We start from the raw sequence: 24171 nt of genomic DNA, 5'->3' as shown, positions 1-24171 counted from the left end.
GATGTTAAAGATTATTTCATGAAGTGTATGCCTTGTTAGCAAAATAAGGACAACACCCATAAGCCAAGTGGTTTATTGCAATCATTACCTATTCCTTCGGGCAAATGGATGCACATTACCATGGACTTCATTAACTGGCTTGTCTACTACCAAAAAGGGATCAAATAGTATATATGTGGTGATGGATAGACTCACCAAGGCAACCCATTTCATTCTAGCCAAGACGCAAGTTACTACCTCATAGGTGGCTAGTCAGTTTATGGAGGAAAATTTTAAAGTACATGGATTAGCGTATGTGATTGTTCATGACAAAGATTCAAAGTTCATGAGTAGCTTTTGGCAAGCGGAATTCACATCCATGGGCACTAAACTGGCTCTTTCTAAAGCCTATCCTTCAAAAACTGATGGACAAACACAGAAAGGGTAAACAAGTGATTGGAACTTATCTTCCCCAAATTTTTCATGATGTGCAAAATTCAAGGGATTCTTGGTTGCACTTGACTGAGTTTGTGTACAATAACTCCACTCATACTAGTATTGGAGTTTCAACCTTTATGGCTACATATGGCTATAAGGTGCCCTTGCCCATAGTCATTTCAATGAGAAAATCAATCCTCATGGGAAAGAAGAATTGGAAAGAATACAAACACTTCTTCAGCAGTGTAAGATGAATATTAGAAAGGCCAAAATCAGATGAAGATGTATGCAGATGAGAAGAGGTGACCCTTAGAGTTCCAAGAAGGAGAATTAGTTTTGTCGAAAGTGCCCAAGTCTCATTATTCTACCTTGAAGGATGGATCCAATAACAAGCTTGCTCACCTGTTTTATGGACCCTACAGGATCCTGAACCGCATTGGAGACTTGTCATATAGATTGGAATTGCCCTCTTTCATGAAGATTCATAATGTATTCCCTAGGTTAGTCAGCTCAAGCCTTTCTATGGTGCTCCTATTGATACAGTTGATGAGTTGCCACCTATATATGAAGAAGGTCTTATTCATTCAGTATGTCCCTGAGGTTATCATAGGACAACATGAGAAGAAGCTTTGCTCTCACTCTATTATTGAATATTTGATTAAATGGAGAGGTTTGCCACTTAAAGAAGCTTCCTAGAGGTCCAAATCTATATTAGATGAGTTTCCTTATCTATGGAACATATTGGTGGAGCCCCAAGAGGAACACCAAGGAAAAGGGAATTCTCTTGCAAGAAAATCTATCTTGTAACATCAACAAGCTTATTTATTATGTTTCATATGATCACAATGAATAAAAGAACACTAGGCACAACAAATCTTCATACAGCATCATGTAGATCTCCCACGGATTTGATAGAATCAACCATATTCTTCAATATCTTCACAAAATCCATCAATATAACAAATAAAGCAAAGGAATACACCGTCTTTGAATGGAAATACATCACATAGTATTCATCTTCAATATCTTCATAGTCTTCTCTCTCAATCTCTCATATACAATCACTCTGTTTTAATAGAATTGGCTATCTCTAACTCTCTCTCTCTCTCTCTCTCTCTCAATATTACATCATATCATCACTACAATCTCTCATAATCACTCTCAATAATCCTTCTTAGGTCGTGGATACCCCTCCCAAGAGGTATGTCTGATATGAAGAGTCACCAGAGCCACTACAGTGTCCTTTCATAGCTCACTACTGTCACTTCACTTCAGTCTTCACTTGAGTCTTCAGCAGCTACTTGTTTCACTTATTTTAGCTCTTTTGCACTTATATTCACCTCTCTCCAAGGCTAGAAAACTTTCCCAAGCTACACATACATTCTACAGAACACATACAGAAGCATAGAGAACAGTCTACAGAACAGTACCAGAACAACTACAGTACAGAACAGAACAGAGACAGAAACTCTACAGAAGACCAGTAGAAGGTTACATAAGGTCATCAAAACCTCATAACTCATACTCAAACCATTCCAAACTCTCACAAACCATTCAATAAGCTTTCACAAGATCTCAATCTTCATCAATCATCAATCCATCCCTCCTTACAGAAGACAATCAGAACAAAACAGAACATAACAGAAGCTATACAGAACCAATCAGAACCTATCAGAACATCACAGAACCTCACATAAAAACATGGAGCCACAAGAGGAACACCAAGGAAAAGGGAATTCTCTTGCAAGGAAATCTATCTTGTAACATCAACAAGCTTGTTTATTATGTTTCATATGATCACAATGAAGAAAAGAACACCAGGCACAACAAATCTTCATACATCATCATGTAGATCTCCCACGGATTTGATAGAATCAACCATATTCTTCAATATCTTCACAAAATCCATCAATATAACAAAGAAAGCAAAGGAATACACCATCTTTGAATGGAAATACATCACATAGTATTCATCTTCAATATCTTCATAGTCTTCTCTCTCAATCTCTCATATACAATCACTCTGTTTCAATAGAATTGGCTATCTCTGACTCTCTCTCTCTCTCTCTCTCAATAGTACATCATATCCTCACTACAATCTCTCATAATCACTCTCAATAATCCTTCTTAGGTCGTGGATACCCCTCCCAAGAGGTATGTCTGATATGAAGAGTCACCAGAGCCACTACAGTGTCCTTTCATAGCTCACTATTGTCACTTCACTTCAGTCTTCACTTGAGTCTTCAGCAGCTACTTGTTTCACTTCTTTTAGCTCTTTTGCACTTGCATTCACCTCTTTCCAAGGCTAGAAAACTTTCCCAAGCTACACATACATTCTACAGAACACATATAGAAGCATAGAGAACAGTCTATAGAACAGTACCAGAACAGCTACAGTACAGAATAGAACAGAGACAGAAGCTCTACAGAAGACCAGCAGAAGGTTACATAAGGTCATCAAAACCTCATAACTCATACTCAAACCATTCCAAACTCTCACAAACCATTCAATAAGCTTTCACAATATCTCAATCTTCATCAATCATCAATCCATCCCTCCTTACAGAAGACAATCAGAACAAAATAGAACATAACAGAAGCTATACAAAAGGTATACAGAACCAATCAGAACCTATCAGAACATCACAGAACCTCATATCTCTACTAATAAACATCATGAACTTCCAAAACACAATCAATATCATCCAAAACACTCTCAAACCACTTCCAAACCAATCAATCATCTCATAAAATCAACCATTCAGCTCTCAAAAACAACAAAAATCAGCCAAAAAACAACTCATTTCAACACTCAACATATCCCCACACTTAATAAGGAAGCGTCCTCGCAACCCAGGAAAAAGGGAATACAAGTTCATTCAAAAAGTTCAACTTTGATCTTCAATAAATCTTCAAAAACAATCATCCAACCCCGACCCCAACTGATAACCTGAATCATGCCATATCCACATTATCTGGAATCAACAAGTCTCCTTGTAGATACATATAGGATGTCAACATGGTATCTGTCGTGACAGAATCTTCAAACACCATCCTTACCACCTCTGTCAGCAACTCAGCAGACCAAGCCCCACTCCAGCCATCCTCGGGAAGAGGTAAATCCATCGTGGAAAGCTTCATGTAGAAGGCCAACTTCTGTAATTGGTAGTGGACAAAGAAAGAATGGTTTGGAGGAACATATTCCTGAAATTGCTCAAATGTAGACCATAACAAGTCCATTCTGGATTGCAATCTTTCCACTTTATCTTGGAATAGAGGACACAAGGTAGCCTGTCTCTGAAGGGTAGCCAAGTCCTGCTGTGAGAGAGAAGGGATCAAGGGAACATTAGGGCTTGGAGGAACAGACCGTGACTTTGCCAGTTGATCTTGCAACTGCTTGATTTGGGAAGCTTGTGATTCCACTGTGTCATTAGCAGTCTATAAGGAAAGTTTGACATCTAAGAGAGTTTGGAACTCTTGCGCTTCTTTGGACATCCTCTCCTTCTCCTCTGAAAGGCTAGTAACCTCTGATTGAGCCTCTGTTAACTGAATCTTCAAAGAAGATATCTCATCTCATTGGGTTGCAACCAGTTGGGTTTGTTGCTCCATCTGCTTAAACAAATCTGCTAGGGTATGGGCTATCACTGACAATTCAATGGAACTCTGAATGTCTTCACATAGAAAAGGAATTGCATCTCCCGAGACTAGACTGTTCAGTGAGGGGACTGATATATCCAACGAACCTTCTCCATGTGCTCTGAACAGGTTATTACAAGTGAGATAACCAGGAAGATCACTGCCAGAGGTAGCAGGAATGGGCACTGAAGGAAGAACTGAAGGAGCTTTATCTGCTATCCGCTTCAAGCGTTTGCGCTGTATGACCAGGGGAGGCGGAGAATCATCATCCTCTATATCAATGGGTTCTGACTCATCTGAAGGTGGAGGAGGAGGTACTGGATTTGATGGAGGAGGTGGAGGCACACTCTTCTATAAACCTGAGTAGGTCAAGAAGGCAAACAAGTACGATCCATAGGTGACATTGGTAACATTGTCCCTGGTGACTTTGACAAAATGTTGATCCATCTTAGTGAGTAGGTAAGTGCTCCAATCAATAGCGACTCCTTTTAACACCATCCTTGAAGCTGTGAAAAGCTCTTTGGATAAGTACTGGGATGGCGTTTTGGCAGGCATAAACCTATCTTGGAGAAACTGACAGACCATCTTCCACACAGGATCAGTGAGCGTGGAAAAGGAAACTCCTGAAGAGTTGATCACCTTCTTAACATCCAGCATTTCCCTTGTCTGTTTTTGTAACAGCTTCAAAATCTCTTCATTAGAGAAAAGCTGGCGAGTGGTAACAAAGGGTTCACCTTTGGAGGGAAGAGACAGAGCCTTCCCTAGGCCTCGAGGTATCAAAGTCATAGAAATACCCTAGACCAGTCCCGACTTCTTGCTGTAAGAGGCCAGAAACTCATCACACATCGATGGAGGCTGGTTCATTTTAATTAAAAATATTAAAGTGCCTCTTTAGCGCACTTAGCGCGTGCTAAGTGAACGGCAGGTTTATTTTTATGTTTAAAAAAAATGGTGTGTGTAGCGCGAATGTGCGTGCCATGGTGGTGGGTAGGGTTTATCATTTTGTTTGGTGTTTTTTAAAGAAATTAATCGTGATGTTTGGGGTAGCTGGAAAATAATAATAATAATAATAATAATAATAATAAAAGGAAAATACCTGGTAGTGGGTGTATGGAAATGCAAAGAATGCGCTCTCCTCAATCCAAAAAATATATGGATTTTTTCTCGGGAGGGTTAGTGGGTATGTGGATGAAAAATGATTTTGTATTATATTGTTGTTTGTGTATGTTTTTTTTAAAATTTTTTGTTTTGATGAATTTAGGTGTATAATGAAGTATTTTTTCAGCTTAGAAAACATGCCAAAAATAAGTAAAAATGTTAATGGAATTTTTCGAAAATTAATTTGGAATTTTTTAGCATTTTTAATGAAATTTTTGGCATTTTTTTGAGTATGTTTAAAAGAATTTTGAATTTTAAAATGGTGTGATTTTTTTTTGGTTTTTTTTTAAATTGACAGGTTAAAAAAAAATAGGCAATGTGTTGTAGAAATAGTAGGAATTTTGCTAGATTTTTTTGGAATTGTTTCAGAATTTTAAGGGTTGTTTAATGGTTGTTTTTTTTTAAAAAAAAATTCAATGGTTTTGTTTTTTTTTGTTTTTTTTAAAAGGTTGCGGGTGTTTGAATTAAAAAAGTTGAGAAAATACCCAGAAAGAAGTTGCGTGGCAGCAACGGACGAACAAACTCCCGCACCCGCGCACGATCAATCGCGAACAATCTATCTCAAGCACCCACTCGCGCGTTTGGCTGCGTCGCGAGGGTGGCGGCGGGTGAGATGGGGATTTATGGAATGGATGGGGTAAGCTGCTGCGAGGGAACAAGGGGCTTACAACGGGGTAGGGTGGGGTTTAGTGTGAAGGGGGTGCTTAGGGGGGGTAGGGTTGTGTGTGTGTGTGTTATTGGTGTGACTGGGGATTACAGAGGGGTGGGTTGTTTGTGGTGGGAAAGGGAGCTTGTGTGGGGGGGTGTGTTAGTGGGGGGGAAGGTAGGTTTATGTAATGGTGGGAAAGGGGGGGGGGGGGGGGGGGTTTTGTGGTGTTGGTTTGCGGGGGGGGGGGGAAGGGGGGTTTAGGTGGGGTGGGTTGGTTTTGGGTGTTTGGGGGGTAAAAAGGGGGGGAAGGGGGGCTTTGTTGGCAGTGGGGGGGGGGGGGGGGGGTGTGGTTGGATGGGGGGAAGGGGGGCTTGGTTGGGGTGGGGCTACACGTGGCAGAGGGCAGCAGGGCAACGGGCGCGGGCGTCAGGAGGGAGGCAATGGCGGGCAAGGCGGCATCGCGCGGCGAGGAGGACGGCGAGACGAAGAGTGCGGACGGCGGCGCGTCAGGCGGAGACCAGGCCGGAGCAGGGCGACGTCGTCGAGGGGGCACGCAGGCAGTAGGGGCGCTGTCGAGGTGGCAACAGCGGCGTCCAATGGCAACCGTGGCGTGCAGAGCTCGGGTGGCGGGCGACCGTGGCGGGCAGAGGGCAGGTGGAGCGGGCGACCGTGGCGGGCAGAGCCCGGGTGGCGGCGACCTGGCGCTGTCGAGGGCGGGTGGAGCGGGCGCAGACGAAGGCGGCAGGGGCGCTGTCGATGGCAGCCGTGAGGGCAAGGCGTCGGCGACGAAGGCGGGGCTGCAGAGGGCGACAGCGAGGAGGGGCGCACCCATGGCAGGCGGTGGCAAGGGCGCCACAGGAGGAGCGCGGCGCAGAGGGCGAGGAGGGGGAAGGACCGTGGCATGGCGCAGGAGGCGTGGAAAAGGGGAGAAGAGGGAGGTGGAGGAGGGGAAGGAGAGGAGGAGGTGGAAAGGAGATGAAGGGGAGGGGAGATAGGCGGGAGAGGAGGGAGGTAGGAGGAGGGAATGGAGGAGGAGGGAAACACGCAGAGAAGGAGAGGGAAAGAGAGGGGAAGGCAGTTGGGATGGGGAAGGGGTCGTGAGAGGGGAGGGGGGATAGGGAAAGGTGGGGGTGGGTAGGGGCAATGGGCGGGGTAGGGTAGGGGTAGGGGCAATGGGCGGGGTAGGGGTAATGTTGGGACCCAAAAAGGAGGCGTACCCCCGTCCCGCGCGCGTGCGTGGGGTGGGGTTAAAAAATTTACCGTAACGGGATTGAAAGGGCGCCGGAACGGCGGGACGGAGCATGTGGACACGACCGGAGTGCGTTAAGATGCGGAAAATCGAAAATGGGTGCGTTCACACACGGGACGGGGCGCGCGAAAACACATAAAAATAAAGAAAAATTAATAACTTCCAATCCGATCGTCAAAACGAAATGGCGTTAAAACAAAAAGTGGGCAAGACAGCAGGGGGTAGACAAGGAAAATACGCAACAAAAGTTCTGGGGGGGAGGGGGGGGGTAAAGGACGGTCACGTGCAAAAAACACAAAAAACGGATCAAAAAACGCAATTAAAAATTAATATCAGAAGATCCGTGCATCGGAATGAGGTGCAAGAAAAAAGAAAAATGTGTAGAAAGGCGTGCCCGACAATCCGAACACATCCAAACATAGTTCCGACTAAGATAAGACGCGTTCACATGGGAAAAACCCAAAAAACAGACCCGAAAATGGGATCGGAAATTAATATTGGACGGACCGCTTGCCGAAAGGACATGTAGTAAAAAGGAAAAATGTCCATAGGAAGGGATGGCACAGGATTGTCATGTTAAAACGCAGTTCCGGTGGAAGTAGGAGGGGTTCACATGCAAAAAAACCAAAAATACGCCCGAAAATACATTTAAAAATTAATAATAAAAAATCCAGAAGTCGAAAGAGGGTGGAGGAAAAAGAAAAGAGGTGGGGGAAGGCACGGGGGACACGGCTGTCAAATCAAATTTGAATTCCGATGCAAACAGGGCAGGTTCACATGGAAAAATGTCAAAAAGACGCACGAAAAAGTCTTTAAAAACCGCAAAATTAATATTGGACAAACCGTGCATCAAAATGACACGGAGTAAAAAGGAAAAATGTCAAGAAAAGTGGATGGCAGGGCTATGATGTCAGATCACGGTTCCGAAGCAAGAAAAGCGCGTTCACATGGAAAATCAGCGAATGTGTGCAAAATGCTTCAAAAATGAATAACTCAAAAACCGGGCACCGGAACAGGGGTAGGTAAAAAGGAAAAATGGTCAATTCAAGGGGACGAACAGGGCTATAAAGTCGGATTGGAAGTCCGCGGAACGTAGGGTACGTTCACATGGCAGGACAGCAAAATCAGGGAATGAAGGAAAACTGCAAGGGAATAGCCCCGAGGGTGGGTGAAAAATGAACGGGTGGGTGGGAACGGACCCCATCAGGGTAAAAACAAGTCATGGCATAGAGGCATGAGCAAGTTGAGGCATATACCGAAGTGTATACAATGTAGACGCGTAGGGACGCGTCCCCACACTTAAGTCCTTAATGGATAGGGTTAACCAAGTGGCCTCCACATGGCTCGTCATGGCAAGCCTTCAGAACAATCCCAATCTCATCTCCTGCAACACATCTTCTGAGCACTTCATCTTTGTCTTTCTTGTATAGTGCGTCACCTAGCAGGGTATAGGGGGCTGATTCTAACATAAGCTTCTTCCTTTCCCAACTAGAAATGCCAGGATGGTACTGTTGGGTTGCCAGGAGATTGGCAATGTCTGCATACCACATCTGTAACACTCCACTTCTGATCTCTGACCACCGCCAGATTGTCTTCCTCTGTAACTTTGAGAAGGAAATCTTCTGGGTCCGAAATTAGGACCAAACTCTCTAAGCTTGGGTCCAATATCCTGTGTTGTCGTTTTGGATTCCAGCAAGTTGAATCTTGCATCTTCTTCCTTCCTCCTCCTATCATGCATATCCTTCAGAGAGCAAATATCCTCTGTATGGTTCTTCCATAAACAGTAGGAACAGAAAGCTCCAGGGATGGTTGGTTTTCGTGTACATTCAGTGGCTAAATGGCCTGCTTGATGACACTTACCACACCAAGTATTTGACCGCATCACATCTCTTCCTGCTCCTGCAACATTAGATATGCTGGCGGTATTCACTTTCAGCGTCTGTAGCTGTTCTGTAATCACATCCATCAACTCCTTTTTTATATTTGCAACTGAGTTGGATAAATAATCCTTCAAGCTTTCTCCTCCTGAGGTACTGGCAGGAGGGTTTTGAGGAGTCTCTGTAATCACTACATAAACAGGTTGGGCTGATGCAGAGGGATCTCTGTTCTGATTCTGATTCAGAGCTCCTGTTTGAACTATTGGCTGTTGGCTCCAGTTGGTAGGGTTCCACTGTTGCTGCTGATTTAGCATTGGGGAAATTGGTTTGGACCATTGTTGTTGTGGTTGAACCATCATGTGAGGCATTGATTGTGGCCACTGTGGATTTGGTGCACTGTACTGTGATACTGGGGGCATCTGTTGGTAGGGGTAGGGGACTGTCCCTGGGACTGCATTTGGTGGGTACATCATTCCTGGCATCAGAGAAGGTAGGACTCCTCTTCATGGGTTCATCGCCAATCTAGCTTCCACTTCATCGTACAGTCTTGCACCTTCTATTGCAGCTTGCAGTGTGGCTGGTCTTTGCAGCTCCACAAACTTACGAACTTCTGGTTGTAATCCTCTGAGAAACACCCCCTTCTGAATGCCATCATCTAGATTATGGTTAGTCCATCTCTTCAGGATGGATTCCATTCGTGAGACATAAGCTTCTACTCGTTCTCCAGAGGACTGACTTAGGTTCATAAATTCCTCTCACATCCGCTCTTCAAAACCTTCATGCCTGAATTTAGTGAGGAAGGCCAACTTCAGGTCATCCCATGTGCCAAAAGTTCCTGCTGCTTGTCTCTCATACCACTAAAACGCCGCGCCCTTGAAAGTGGCCAGGAATATTGCTAGCCAATGCTCAGGGGTTCTGGCATTGTTAGCCACACATGCTACCATAAACTCTGCTACATGAAGATCGGGGTCTTCATTGTACTCTCCCTTAAAAACTGGCAATGAGACTACATTCGCTGGTCTGTCATCAATATTTCCAAGACGGATCTAGCTTGGAAGTGGACCTCCAGCAGGAGGAGGAAGGGCTTGATGTGCCATTGGGACTTTTGTAAAGAGTTCCGCAAGGGCGTCAAAGGCGGCTTCTGCTGCGAGCTCGTTCTCAGCTTTGATTTTTGCTTTCTCTCTTCTCACGTACCTCTGGACTCGTTCTAACGCTTGCCTCTTTATTGCATCATTCATCAGGGGGTTGGCTCCACTATGTTGTTAATGCTCCAGAGAGGGTTAACAGAAGGCCGCAGTCTCTGGAGGACTATCTTGCCAACATTTCTTCTACTTCTTCCTTTTCAACGTCTCTGAATTCTGCTTTCATGCCACTGCACAGAGGAAGGTATTCGGTCCTGAAGGTGTCAAAATGCATACGTCTAATCATTGTGGTGGTGCCCTCATCATAGTAATGCCAGCTTCTGATGGTTTCAACAGTGTATGTTGTAAAGAATACTCTGTCTACCAACTTCCAATGGGTTGCTAATTGAACAAACAGAAGATTATCAGTGCACCAAGCATCCCACATATCTTGCTGTTGAGCATCCACGAACTAATTCCAACTCTTTTCCTTCTTGTCTCTGTGAACCTCCACAGACCAAGACTCCTGAAGCTTCTTCACAATCTCCCACTTGATGATGTTTGGAAACTTCTCAATGAATGCCAAATCTTCCATGTATGGTCATTCTTTCTGTTTCTGCTCTTCAGTTTGTCCCCAAACAGTTTGCCACCAAGATGCAAGTTTCTACTGCTTCAACAGGAATAGGAAACTGTCCACCACATAGAGTATGCATCATGATAGTGATGTGTTTCCACCATTGTGGGATGAACTTCTTGTGGAAAGTGTCTTGGATTATGAGAAATTCCAACTCTTTAGTGGAAGAAGGAACTTTACAAACATCCATTGAATTCTTCTCTTCTTGGCAATGCCATTTCCTTCATTTTCAGCCTCTTCTGGTGCTTGTTGATGGCAAGTTTCCCCGGCTGCGCACCAAAAACATGGAGCCCTAAGAGGAACACCAAGGAAAATGGAATTATCTTGCAAGAAAATCTATCTTGTAACATCAACAAGCTTGTTTATTATGTTTCATATGATCACAATGAAGAAAAGAACACCAGGCACAACAAATCTTCATACAACATCATGTAGATCTCCCACGGATTTGATAGAATCAACCGTATTCTTCAATATCTTCACAAAATCCATCAATATAACAAAGAAAGCAAAGGAATACACCATCTTTGAATGGAAATACATCACATAGTATTCATCTTCAATATCTTCATAGTCTTCTCTCTCAATCTCTCATATACAATCACTCTGTTTCAATAGAATTGGCTATCTCTGACTCTCTCTCTCTCTCTCTCTCAATAGTACATCATATCCTCACTACAATCTCTCATAATCACTCTCAATAATCCTTCTTAGGTCGTGGATACCCCTCCCAAGAGGGATGTCTGATATGAAGAGTCACCAGAGCCACTACAGTGTCCTTTCATAGCTCACTACTGTCACTTCACTTCAGTCTTCACTTGAGTCTTCAGCAGCTACTTGTTTCACTTCTTTTAGCTCTTTTGCACTTGTATTCACCTCTTTCCAAGGCTAGAAAACTTTCCCAAGCTACACATACATTCTACAGAACACATACAGAAGCATAGAGAACAGTCTATAGAACAGTACCAGAACAGCAACAGTATAGAACAGAACAGAGATAGAAGCTCTACAGAAGACCTACAGAAGGTTACATAAGGTCATCAAAACCTCATAACTCATACTCAAACCATTCCAAACTCTCACAAACCATTCAATAAGCTTTCACAAGATCTCAATCTTCATCAATCATCAATCCATCCCTCCTTACAGAAGACAATCAGATCAAAATAGAACATAACAGAAGCTATACAGAAGGTATACAGAACCAATCAGAACCTATCAGAACATCACAGAACCTCACACCTCTACTAATAAACATCATGAACTTCCAAAACACAATCAATATCATCCAAAACACTCTCAAACCACTTCCAAACCAATCAATCATCTCATAAAATCAACCATTCAGCTCTCAAAAACAACAAAAATCAGCCAAAAAACAGGTCATTTCAACACTCAACAATTGGTGATTGAAGCATAATTAATCCCTGGATCTAGTTTATGAAGTAGACAAGGTCCTGACAATAGTCTATTTTAGAATAGTTTTTATTCTACTAAATTTTTAGAATTATGCCAGTTACATAGAGTCAAAGTAATCTTCAAGAGCTACGTTTTGACATGTTCTTACAGTAAGCTATCTTCTTCATTTTGATTCTCTTTCTTGAAGACTTTAAGGCTCCAAATTTTTTTGAAGAACTCATGATCATGAATAGAGTTTAGGCTTACTTTCATTTGTTCATTTCAGTCCATATGTCTTCAATCTTTCATTCTTTTCCCTAGTTTTTATAGTTGAAAATAGAGTAGTACTCTATTTAATCCAACCTTTTCAACTTTTCTATGTTTCTTTTTTAGGGCAAAAACATTTGGGATGGAATGGATTGTAAAGAGCTGGGAAGAAGATGTGTTTAGTGCAGAAATAATAATAATATCTTGTCACACTAACATTAGTATAAAAGAGAGAGACATGTAAGTTTTCATATCTTTTTGGAACATTAATATATTATTGTCTCTTACCTCACCTTCTTATTCACAACTTCTATGACTTCTCTTCTTTTTCTCTCTTTCTCTCAACTATTCTAGTATTTCTCTCTCTTTGTCACTCTCTTTCCCTCTCTTCTACACTCCTATTTCTCCTACAGACTTCTCTCTCTCTCTCTCTCTCTCTCTCTCTCTCTCTCTCTCTCTCTCTCTCTCTAGTCCTCTCCTTAACATGTGCAACTTCTCAATATTAAAGATAGCACTGTCATTCGACCCACCAACCCTAATGCAAGAAATGAAAGCACAATCCAAGACAAACATGATGTTGTAAATAACAACAAAACAGTCCAAAATCAAATACAATGCCTAACATAAGAGAAACATCAAAGAGAAGGACAACAAGGAGTAGGACTATCCTAAAATCTTGTCATGGGGATCATTCCCATTTGAAAGGATTGCACCTAGATTTGAATTGAGTAGCAAATGGATGTGTAAAGGAAGCAACTTTTATGTTCTAGAAGCTTGTGGAAAACATTGCATTCCACCTCATTTTTTGGTATCCACCTATCTTGTTGCGGATCATTCACATTTGGAAAGATTGCATTTAGATCTGAATCAAACAAAAATAGGTATGCAAAGTAATCCCATCTTTCATTTTCTAGAAGGTTATGGAAGACATAGCATCCTACCTCACTTTTTGAGAGTATCTGGTCTTGCTGCCTCCCCCCCCCCTTTTGCCCTATAAAAAAAAGAAGAGAATTTTATTAATAACACCTCAAAGAAAATCCCAACCCCCCTGACCTTGTTGTGCCATGGAATACTAACTTGAGAGCCCTCCTCCAAACCTATTGGGCTCTAGGACATTTCTATAGGCAATGTCTATGTGTCTCCTCTAGCTCACCATATCACACACATGCCATTGAGTCATTGCCATATCTAAGTTGAGTGCCAATTCCTAAACTCTTATGGGCTAGAAGCCATAGAAAGAGAGATATCTTCCTAGGCCTAAAGCTATCATGCAATTGCCTCCAAAAGTCATGTAGGAACTCATTTCAGATTCCCTCTCTATGCCAATGGGGGATGGTTGTTGGCTATGCTCCAATCTTGCTCATCTGTATCCTTTGCTCCAATATAGTAGTGTAGCAAAAAAGGGGTATGTCGCATGGGTGTCACAAGGGAAGGGTCCCTCCATACCCACTCTCCTAGATCCCACTGAAGCCTCTATAGAGGCCTCCTCTAGTATGCTTAGTATCTCCATCCATCTACAAGACAAGTGGATGGGTCTACATCTATGTGCCACTTCCTCTTGAACTATGCCACTACTCTAATCCTCTACTTGGATCAACCATTGAGTGCTATAAGATCAATATTCTCTTGATGGAGACATCCATCCTTGGTTATGAAAGTGAATATCCTATCTCCTATTAGATGCAATAACTGCTAAAAGGATATCCCCTCTAGGGTAGAGACCAATCCAAGTATAGGAGGTAGTTGTATCTATCGACGAATCTGGTGGAACTACCTCCATCACAACCTCAATCATAGCCTTGGCTCCTCTAAGACCATGTAATCTTTTCCTTTAAGTCTCCTATGGAATCTCTTGAAATGCAAACCAACCCACTAATAAGGTGACTTGTATATACTATAGAAAATCTCCACCATGACGAGTGTGTCCATTATCCAATAGTGTGGCGTAACTCTAATCTCTAATAATGATAAAAGAGAAGAGGCTACCTCCTCTTCTCATTGATAGTAGTCAGGGGGAGTTGGTGAAGCCCTGAAGATATAGATCTCCATTCTTTAATAATGGCAATTGCAAATCTGACCTCAAAGCTCCTCCCTAAATCTCTAATGCTAATCTCTTGAAATATCTAGTGAATGCCAAGTTGCCATGGTCCTCCATCTATAGGTGTCATAATACATATAATGTAACCTCCCCATAAAAAGTTTCTCCCAAAGCTACTTGTTGTTGGGTTTGACTCACACATACGCTCATAAAGGAGTGTTGGTGATCCTCGATAGGACATTGGGGCACTTTTTACTCTCCTTACGAGAGGTTTTCCCCCCCATATTTATTCTCTTTTATTTTATGTGCATGTGTTACACAGTCTGGGAACTTATCATATTTTACAACTTTTGCGTGTGAACACACTCTAGCAACCCTAAGGTTTAAGGGTTGTACTTTATACTTGGCATCTTACACTCTTTGATTATTGCATTGGGTGTTGTGCTATCACTCTCTTCACTGTCAACTGTACTCTCAGTTGAGCTTGAGTTTCTATCTCGGTGCACTCTCTCCTCTCTCACATTTGGTATCAGAGTAGACTCAGCTTATGGCCATTGCTACCTAAGTTGGCACCTCTCAGCCATCCTCAACTCATAGCCCCAGCTTCTCGGCATTCTACTCTAGTGCTACTTGCACGTCATTTAGCCCCATCAGCAACTCATCTTGTTAATCTGCATGCACCCACCTTGCCAAGTAGAGTTGCCACTTTCCCGCAACTCTAGTGCCAACGATGCCGCCCCTATCTATCTTTAGTAGGGTTGCCAACTTGTTCCTAGCCATCTCTTGCCCTAGTTCCCAACATATTTGCATAATAATACATGTAAAAGATCAATCACAACCAAAACATGGTCAACAAACCTAGAGGCAAGCAAAATGAGTGAGTACTTTCATTCCTTTCAAAGATATGTGCCAAAGACAAGATGCCATAAAGATATATGTAGAAGATCAATCACAACCAACATATTGTCAATAGACGTAGAGCCAAGCAAGACTTCCAACCTTGGTACCTCAAGTAAAAATAAGACTACCATGAGTGATCTTCCAAGTAGAATCTCCAAAAGATACATAGTACCTTTTCATCATCCAACTATCTAAAACTGAGATCCTCTTGTAATCTAACATCAAATCTGCCAATAATATCTAATGTAATGTCATCTCCCAGTCTAACAAAACTCATAATAATATGGTAGCTACAAAATTGATGATGAGGTGGGGTAACATGGATGAAGCCCCTAAATCAAGAAGCCAACATGAGAGTAAGAAGATGGAGCATGGGTCAATTGAGTAGCATCAAGTGATGAAATAGCAACTACATAATCATCAAAATTATACTCCAATTCATTTATCTCCTCTATCTTCATGCTAAACTTAAGCACAGTGTTGCGATCATCAGAAGATTTATCTTGTGCTTTTACCTTTCCTTTCTCATTACGCATTTTATGGCACTATGGCCTATTGTGACCTTGTTGCCAATAATAATGATATATCAAAGTGGACTTATGACTACAAGACTTATTGGGAGACTACCCACGAGACTTGGACTCAGAATTTTGTGTCTCTACCATAGTTATTATTCCCATTTCAATCATTTCTACATCTAACTGTAAGTGCAAGAGAAGTGTTGACTTCATCAATATTCTTTCTATTCACTTCTTTTGTAAAAGTAAAGCACTCTCTATATAATTGCATTTAAATACATATTCAAGAGGATTAGCAATCATAGCAGTATAGAACATATCCCATGACTTTGGTACTGTAACAAGCAAGAGCAACAAAGACTTTATGTTATTCTCAAACTGAATACTCTATCAAATAGGCTAGCTGAAAATAGAGTATTCATTCAAATGAGTAGAGACACAGATACCCTTCTTCATGCAAAGGCCCACAAGCTTCTTCAACCAATGCAACTGAGACGCAGGATTATTCTTGTCATAAAGATCACATATCTTTTTTTATAAATCATATGCACCCCCATCAATTGAAATAACATTGAAGTATACCTACTTAGACAAAGACAATATGATAACAGACTTATAGAACTCATCAAGCTCATCACATCACCTCTATTTCAATTTTCTAGCTTTATGTCCTTGGCTTTTAATGGACTAACCTACTTCCTTTGCACTAACACCTACCATATTTGAGTCTTTCAATATTGGAGGTTGTTACTGTCCAACTTCTTGATGTTGAAAATAATACTATTAGTGAATGATTGCTCTCCAAACTTTGCTATAGCAAAGAAATCTTCTAATGTCAAGATATTTGAGCTCTAAACAATCCAAGAAAATTTCCCAAGCAAGCATCAAACCAACATTCAGGAGTTACAAACTTTCCCTATAAGCATTATATGAACTCAAAGCATTTTAATACATGTTGTTCATAGTGTATACAACATCACTTAGGAGTAAGAGCATCATCTAGAAAAGTGGACTGATGCAGAGAATAAGGGCTAAAAATCAAGGCAAATTGCATTAGTTGATCTTGGGACTTCGGCTACTATTCTTCATCTCAATGATCAACGAATAGCTATGGAGGTTCAAGCAAAGAAGACGGAGATCAATGTGGGAACTCTAACAATCACAATGCGTGACTTATCTTCCCTTATTCTATTGCCATAGTAAGAATAAAGAATAAAGTGACAGTGATGGGTAGACACCACCAACAATATATAGGTGTGTAGGTAGTAAGTACAAGTAAATGTAGGAAGCTAGACATTGACAACATTTAATCCCTAACAACTCTATCTATGCATGCATTGATATTGAAGAGTAAAGAAGGTTCTCTTTCCTCATGGGGGGGTAATGTCTTACTCCAAGAACTTGAACAAAAGATGAAGATAATTTAGGTGATGATGAAGGTAGGGTCACAACAATTGGTAAAGTGTCTGAGGAACATGGAAAATGATTTGCACCATGGCATTGACATTAGGAATCTTTGGAAAGTAATATCGGCCATGGACTTTGTGGATTATAATGTACATGCCACCTAGGTTAAGGACAATAAAGCTCATGATCCCTCTTATAGCTTGTAGAATAGCAAAATACTGACCTTGCAATGTCATCCATCTCTAGGGCAACATATCACCACTCTAGATGATGCTTCCATATTTCTCATGGAGCTGATAATTTAAGTACTCACCTCAACTTTTTCCTTCTTGAAGTTGAGAAGCTTGTCAAAGGGTATCTTCATTTGTTGCTCCCTCAATTTTTTAAAAAGTTGACAAGCTTGTCAAAGAGCATCTGTAATGCTCTTAGCTACCCGAAATTAGCATCTACACAATTTTGGAGGGTGATCCTTTCACAACTTTCTTTTGTCAAATACTTTAAAATCAAACACTATGACCTAATCTCCTTCCGAATCCTAGTACATTTTTATTAGTTCATCTAAATCTTCTCATTGTTCTTCATAGCACTTATGGTCAAGAGGATGCTCAATCCATTTTTGAGAAGGGGCTTTTAGTTCTCTCAGCTCATTAAACTCCATGGCTCCACAAGATCTACACAAGAAGACATGATTTCTAGCATCTCTATGGGAAAGGATAGCTATGATCCCAAATTTTCTAGTTCTCCTAGCCCTATGGCTTTCGATTCCTACTCTTTGTACCCAATTTTCCATAAATGAGACCTAAATGCTTCTCTGGTGTGGACTAGGGTTGAAAGATCATGCACTTGGTCAAAATCCAAATTGCTCAATGCTGCATTTGCCAATCTTGATTGTGCTTTTAGCTCTATAATGTCATTAGTGCTATAGGTCGTGATTTTATGGATATTCTTCTTATAGAGCTCCTAGTGCTAAAACATTACAAGAATATGCACATCTACTTGGACCTTGAGCTAACTTTCCCCTAGCTAGTGAATTTGATAATTCATAAGTTAGTTGTTTCAATACTTCTTCAAAGTTCCTTCTCACATCATTCTCAATTCTAGAGACTACTTTGACAAGATTTGTACCAATAGCCTATTGTAGACCATCACAAGTCATTTAGGCATGTTGGTTCTCTCTAAGGTCCTTTTTGTGTGCAAAGCTATCTTAGCCTTCTCTTGCTCTAACCACATTCTTAGGTTTGCCAATTGAGCTTGTGCTTCTTCTTGTCCCTTTTTTAGATTTTCTAGCTCCTTGTCCCTTGCTTCTAGTGCCAAGATTTTTCCATTAGTGAGCTTGGAGATCCTCCAATATTGATGTTTTGTTTGTACCATGAACTCTTGGTAGGCCTCCCAAGCATCTCCTAATATGACATGGAGCTTATTTTTACCTTGAATCAATTCCCTTTTATCCCTTCTAAGTTCTTCACATGGCAATTCTAGGGCTTCTATGTTCTCTGTTGTGCTTAGTATCAAGCTATATTCTTGTGAGCTTAAGGTGGCTTTACCTAATGCAGTTTATCAACTTGCAATATGGGTGTGGATTCTTCAATTATTCTAATCTTTGTTTTTGCAAGCCTTGTATCTTATATACTAGCTATACTGAAGTAGTTTTGGGTCAAGGCTTTATGAGCTCTCAACAATCTCTTCTTTCCCCTTACTCAAGCTACCTTCCCCTTCTACCATAATTGCTTGAATTTGTTGAACTAATGTGTGGCTAATTTCCTATCTCTACTCAACGAATGATTGTAAAATGGTCCTTGGAATATTTTGAGTGTGTTTCTTCATCTTTTCTTTTATTATTTTTGCTTTCTTCTTACTTGTTTTCTTGCTAGTATAGGTTATTTCTCAATCCTCAAGGGTGCCTATGTTATCAAAGGGTGAGGTAGGTGAACTATCCTTACTCTCCTCTCTATTCCTCTTTTTTCCATGTTGACTACTTTGTTATCTGCTAGAAGCTTGGCTTCTTCTTTTTTACTCTACTTGCTCTCTTTACACTTTTTTAGCTTATTCTTTTTTCTCCCTTTCTTTCTCTCTCTCCTATTCCCTAGTTCCTCCTACTATGTAAGACTACTCTAGTGTGGTGGTGGCTCTTCTCAAGAATGTGAATATTCCTAGGGATGGTCATGCATCAATGAAGAGTCGTAGTCCCACATTAATCACCCTAGTGAGTGCACTTGCAAAGCCTATGAGCATCTCTTTGGGTTTGGAGGGGCTCACATCAAGGTTTTGGACTAGAGGGAATTGTAGTGGCTTTGGTACCCTTTCGAATCAACCATACCTCTTGGAGGGTTCCTTCCCAACCAAATGAGGATATTAGAGTGTTATTATATTTTATTACTTTTTATCAATGAATGAGTGAGAAAGAGAGAGATAAAGAGAAAGATTGAGTGAGAGAGAGTCAGGTTTTCTTGCATTTCTTTCCTTGTGTTCTTGGTGTTTTCTTGAGAGCTCCATGTTATGGTGTGTACATAGGGAAAATTTGCCATCAATAAGCCTCAAAACAAGGTGAAAAGGGAGAAAATGACACTGCTAAAAGGAAAAAAAAGTCAATAGAGAATTTTAGAATTCCTTCTATCTCAAAAGAATTAAAGGAATTCATTGCCAAGGCTACTTTCTACAAGAAATTTGTCCCTCAATAAAGAAAACATGATGTCATCATGATGCAAGCCTTGTATGATAGAGTGTTTTCACTATCTTCTGAAGCCATAGAAGCATGCACCATTATAGAATTTTCTAGAGCAAAACTAAAAGAATTGAAGCAAGGAGAATGGTTGGAAATGGGGGACTTGGTCTTCATTGAAGGCATGTAATGAGCATGATTTTACTCCATGAGCCTTTGTTACAACCTTGAAAACCCACTACCATTTAGGCTTCTAGGGTTTAGTATAAAAGGGCACAAGGTGCTATTTTAACAACATTTTTCTCATTTCCCTAAAATAGATCTTCTTGAACTAGCACTAGCTTGTGGTGTGTACCAAGAATCCATTTCTTTACTTTCTTTGTTTGCAACCATGGCTACCTTGTGTCACGGAATTAATGAAAGATTGATCCATGGCATGGCCATGATTGTGCAATTCTCTTGCAATTATTTGTTTTATTAGGAGTAGCCTAGTTAGATTGCTTGGTTAGATTATGACTCTTTTACATTGGTATCAGAGCTTTGATTAAATCCAAATGAGTAGTCATTTTCAAGCTTAGATATGGTGGTAGTGGTTAAGACAAGCAACTAGAGTTTTAGATCTTGGCTAATACTATGACTAGTTTAGTTGGGAGTAAGATTTTTTAAGTAATTATGAATAAGTTTAGAGCTATTTCAAGAAATTCTTGATAATATTGGCCAAGACTACATCATTTTAGCCAATCATCCAACCATCAAATTGGGAGAAAATTTTAAATATTCTGGCAAAAAATGGAGCTATAAAGGTTGTAGCAGACTAAAAGTCTTGATACTTTTTTTAAAATAGAGTATCCCCTTTTCTTCTCAAGCTCTTCCTTGAGCTTTCATGGTGGATCCACTCCCATATCTTCTCTCTTATGCATCAAGAGCTTGGATGCATATCAGAGTCTTGTTCTTCTTAACAAATGGAGCATGCTTTTAACCATTCTTAGGGAGTTTCAAGGCAAGGAAATGTAGCTATAAATCAATGTGGTATGCGCTATTGCAAAGTATAAAAAAAGGTTGGGGAGTAGCTCCATAATCCACAACTTGTTGTTTGAGTTATTTCAAGGAAATGTACTCTCCATTGCTAGCTCTATTGTGTTGGCGGTAGAGACACATGTGCCTAACCACTTGTGTATTAGCTACACTAACAATACCTACACAAATGTACACTATAGGTGGTGGGTACCCATCATTCTCACTTCATTATTTATTTTTTCAGTGACATTTGAATAAGGGAAGGCCAGTCACACATCGTGACTATTGGCATTCCCACATCTCTCTCTCTCTCTCTCTCTCTCTCCACCATAGCTCTTGCTTTCACTCATGTGCTTCCACTCGTGGCTCACTCCCTTCAACTGATATCAAAGCCATTGCATAGGCATTGAGGAGTTAAATCTAGCATTGCTTCAGCTTGTGAAGAATACCTATAATTCATAGGTTTCATAGCATCCATATTCTTAGCTTGAAGTGGTATGTATTGTGGTTTACTTGCCTCCAACTTGTCTTGACATGTTCCAGGGCTTCATTGAGCTGCCCCTTAACTCCCCTTGTGTCCCATTTACCTCAGCATAACCAAGAGTAGGCCCAACCAACCATGCACAATTTGCACTTGCAAAGAGCTGCCATGAATCTAACATCATCATTGGTCTCTCTGTCTCTTTTGGCTCTTAACACTTGCTCCAATCACTGAGAAACATTGGACATCCCTTCTTGGTCATTGACATAAAGAATTCATTTTGAGTAATCAAGCTTTAGGTATTGACTATGCAAACAGGGAAGCATGTTGTAATACTGTCTAGGACAACACTTACTGGAGCCCCAAGAGGAACACCGAGGAAAAGGGAATTCTCTTGCAAGAAAATCTATCTTGTAACACCAACAAGCTTGTTTATTATGTTTCATATGATCACAATGAAGAAAAGAACACCAGGCACAACAAATCTTCATGCAGCATCATGTAGATCTCCCACGGATTTAATAGAATCAACCATATTCTTCAATATCTTCACAAAATCCATCAATATAACAAAGAAAGCAAAGGAATACACCATCTTTGAATGGAAATACATCACATAGTATTCATCTTTAATATCTTCATAGTCTTCTCTCTCAATCTCTCACATACAATCACTCTGTTTTGGTAGAATTGGCTATCTCTGACTCTCTCTCTCTCTGAATCAATAATACATCATATCCTCACTAAAATCTCTCAAAATCACTCTCGATAATCCTTCTTAGGTTGTGGATACCCCTCCCAAGAGGTATGTCTGATATGAAGGGTCACCAGAGCCACTACAGTGTCCTTTCATAGCTCACTATTGTCACTTCACTCCAGTCTTCACTTGAGTCTTCAGCAGCTATTTCTTTCACTTCTTTCAGCTCTTTTGCACTTGTATTCACCTCTTTCCAAGGCTAGAAAACTTTCCCAAGCTACACTCTCATCCAACAGAACACATACAGAAGCATACAGAACAGTCTATAGAACAGTACTAGAACAGCTATAGTACAGAACAAAACAGAGATAGAAGCTCTACAGAAGACCTACAGAAGGTCATCAAAACCACATAACTCATACTCAAACCATTCCAAACTCTCATAAACCATTCAATCAGCTTTCACAAGATCTCAATCTTCATCAATCATCAACCCACCCCTCCTTACAGAAGACAATCAGAACAAAACAGAAGCTATACAGAAGGTATACAGAACCAATAAGAGCCTATCAGAACATCACAGAACCACTAATAAACATCATGAACTTCCAAAACACAATCAATATCATCCAAAACACTCTCAAACCACTTCCAAACCAATCAATCATCTCATAAAATCAACCATTCAGCTCTCAAAAACAACAAAAATCAACCAAAAAACAAGTCATTTCAACACTCAACATATCCCCACACTTAATAAGGAAGCATCCTCGCGACCCAAGAAAAAGGGAATACAAGTTCATTTAAAATCTCAACTTTGATCTTCACTATCGCTTCAAAAATAGTCCATCCACCCACGACCCCAACTGATAACCTGTATCTGATATAAAAATACAACGAAAGGAAAATCCTTTATACATTAACACTTCTTATCAAACTAGAAAATCACAACAAACTTGTAAAGGATATAAGAGTTTTCTTCTTCTTCTTCTGCATCAGCTTCAACTCTGCAACCACGACCCCATGACCACAATTTCCAAAATGTAGCTCACACACGAAATCTAATCCAATAGGAAACCACCACGTTCGTATTACATAAACTCACAACACAAACACTACACACATCACAACCATCTGAATGACTCCTCCAAAAAGAGAGATTTTCATTAAAAAGCATCCACCATACATTGGAAAGGGTATCAATGAAGATGATCCCTCTTGAAAGATTGATGATTTCGGAAACGATCCATACACAAGGATTCATCTACAAATGTTTTGGGAGGATTTTGAAAAAACTGAAGACAACACATCCTTTCCAACAGGACCAGGTATCTGCTAGGCAAACAAAGGGCATGAAAATACAATATATCCAGCTGCTGGGAATCAATGCTCACATTGACATTCATGCACAACTTTGGAATAGGCTTGGAATCATTATGAGAGTGCCTATGCATATACGCCAGGTACCAAGCAAAGTGAGTAGTTAATCTCACTGAAGGATCTGCAAACTGTGAATACTGCTGAGCAAAATGAATATAGTTCTGATAAGCTTGACTGGCAGCTGTCCATTCTCCTGGAATTACTGGCCAATTTATCTGAGGTCCTATAAGGGAATCATTCGAGCTCCATTCCCGTCTTCTAGAAATCTGATGATCAAACCCGTCATAGTCACTAACCAACTGAGGTGGTTGAGATATAGAAGTGTTAGGAGAGGGAAGTGGAATAAGGAAAAGTGGATGAAGTGAGGGATATGCAAAATCATAAAAGGAAGAAAAGTTTAAAGAAGGAGGGGCAGAAATTTGTAGGGAATCAATAAGGAAGGGTGTTAACTGATAAATAGGAAATGTGGAGGGTACATGAATGGATGGAGAAGGACATGTGGAGAAGGGGAAAATACTCTATCCTCAATAAAGGAACAGTATGTAAAAATGGGAATTTGAGGGGAAAATGAAGGTTGAAAAAGAAGGGGTAAAATAGTTGTGGAATTAGATTGACAAAGGAAAAGATATAGATCATATCGGTGAGCCATTTGTTGGTAATATAGGAGG

Source organism: Lygodium microphyllum, chromosome 8 (genome assembly GCF_053477565.2).
Source record: "Lygodium microphyllum isolate KBCC chromosome 8, Lygodium_microphyllum_v1.1.10, whole genome shotgun sequence".
In the NCBI taxonomy this organism is placed as follows: domain Eukaryota; kingdom Viridiplantae; phylum Streptophyta; class Polypodiopsida; order Schizaeales; family Lygodiaceae; genus Lygodium; species Lygodium microphyllum.
Note: the sequence above shows the minus strand (reverse complement) of the source record.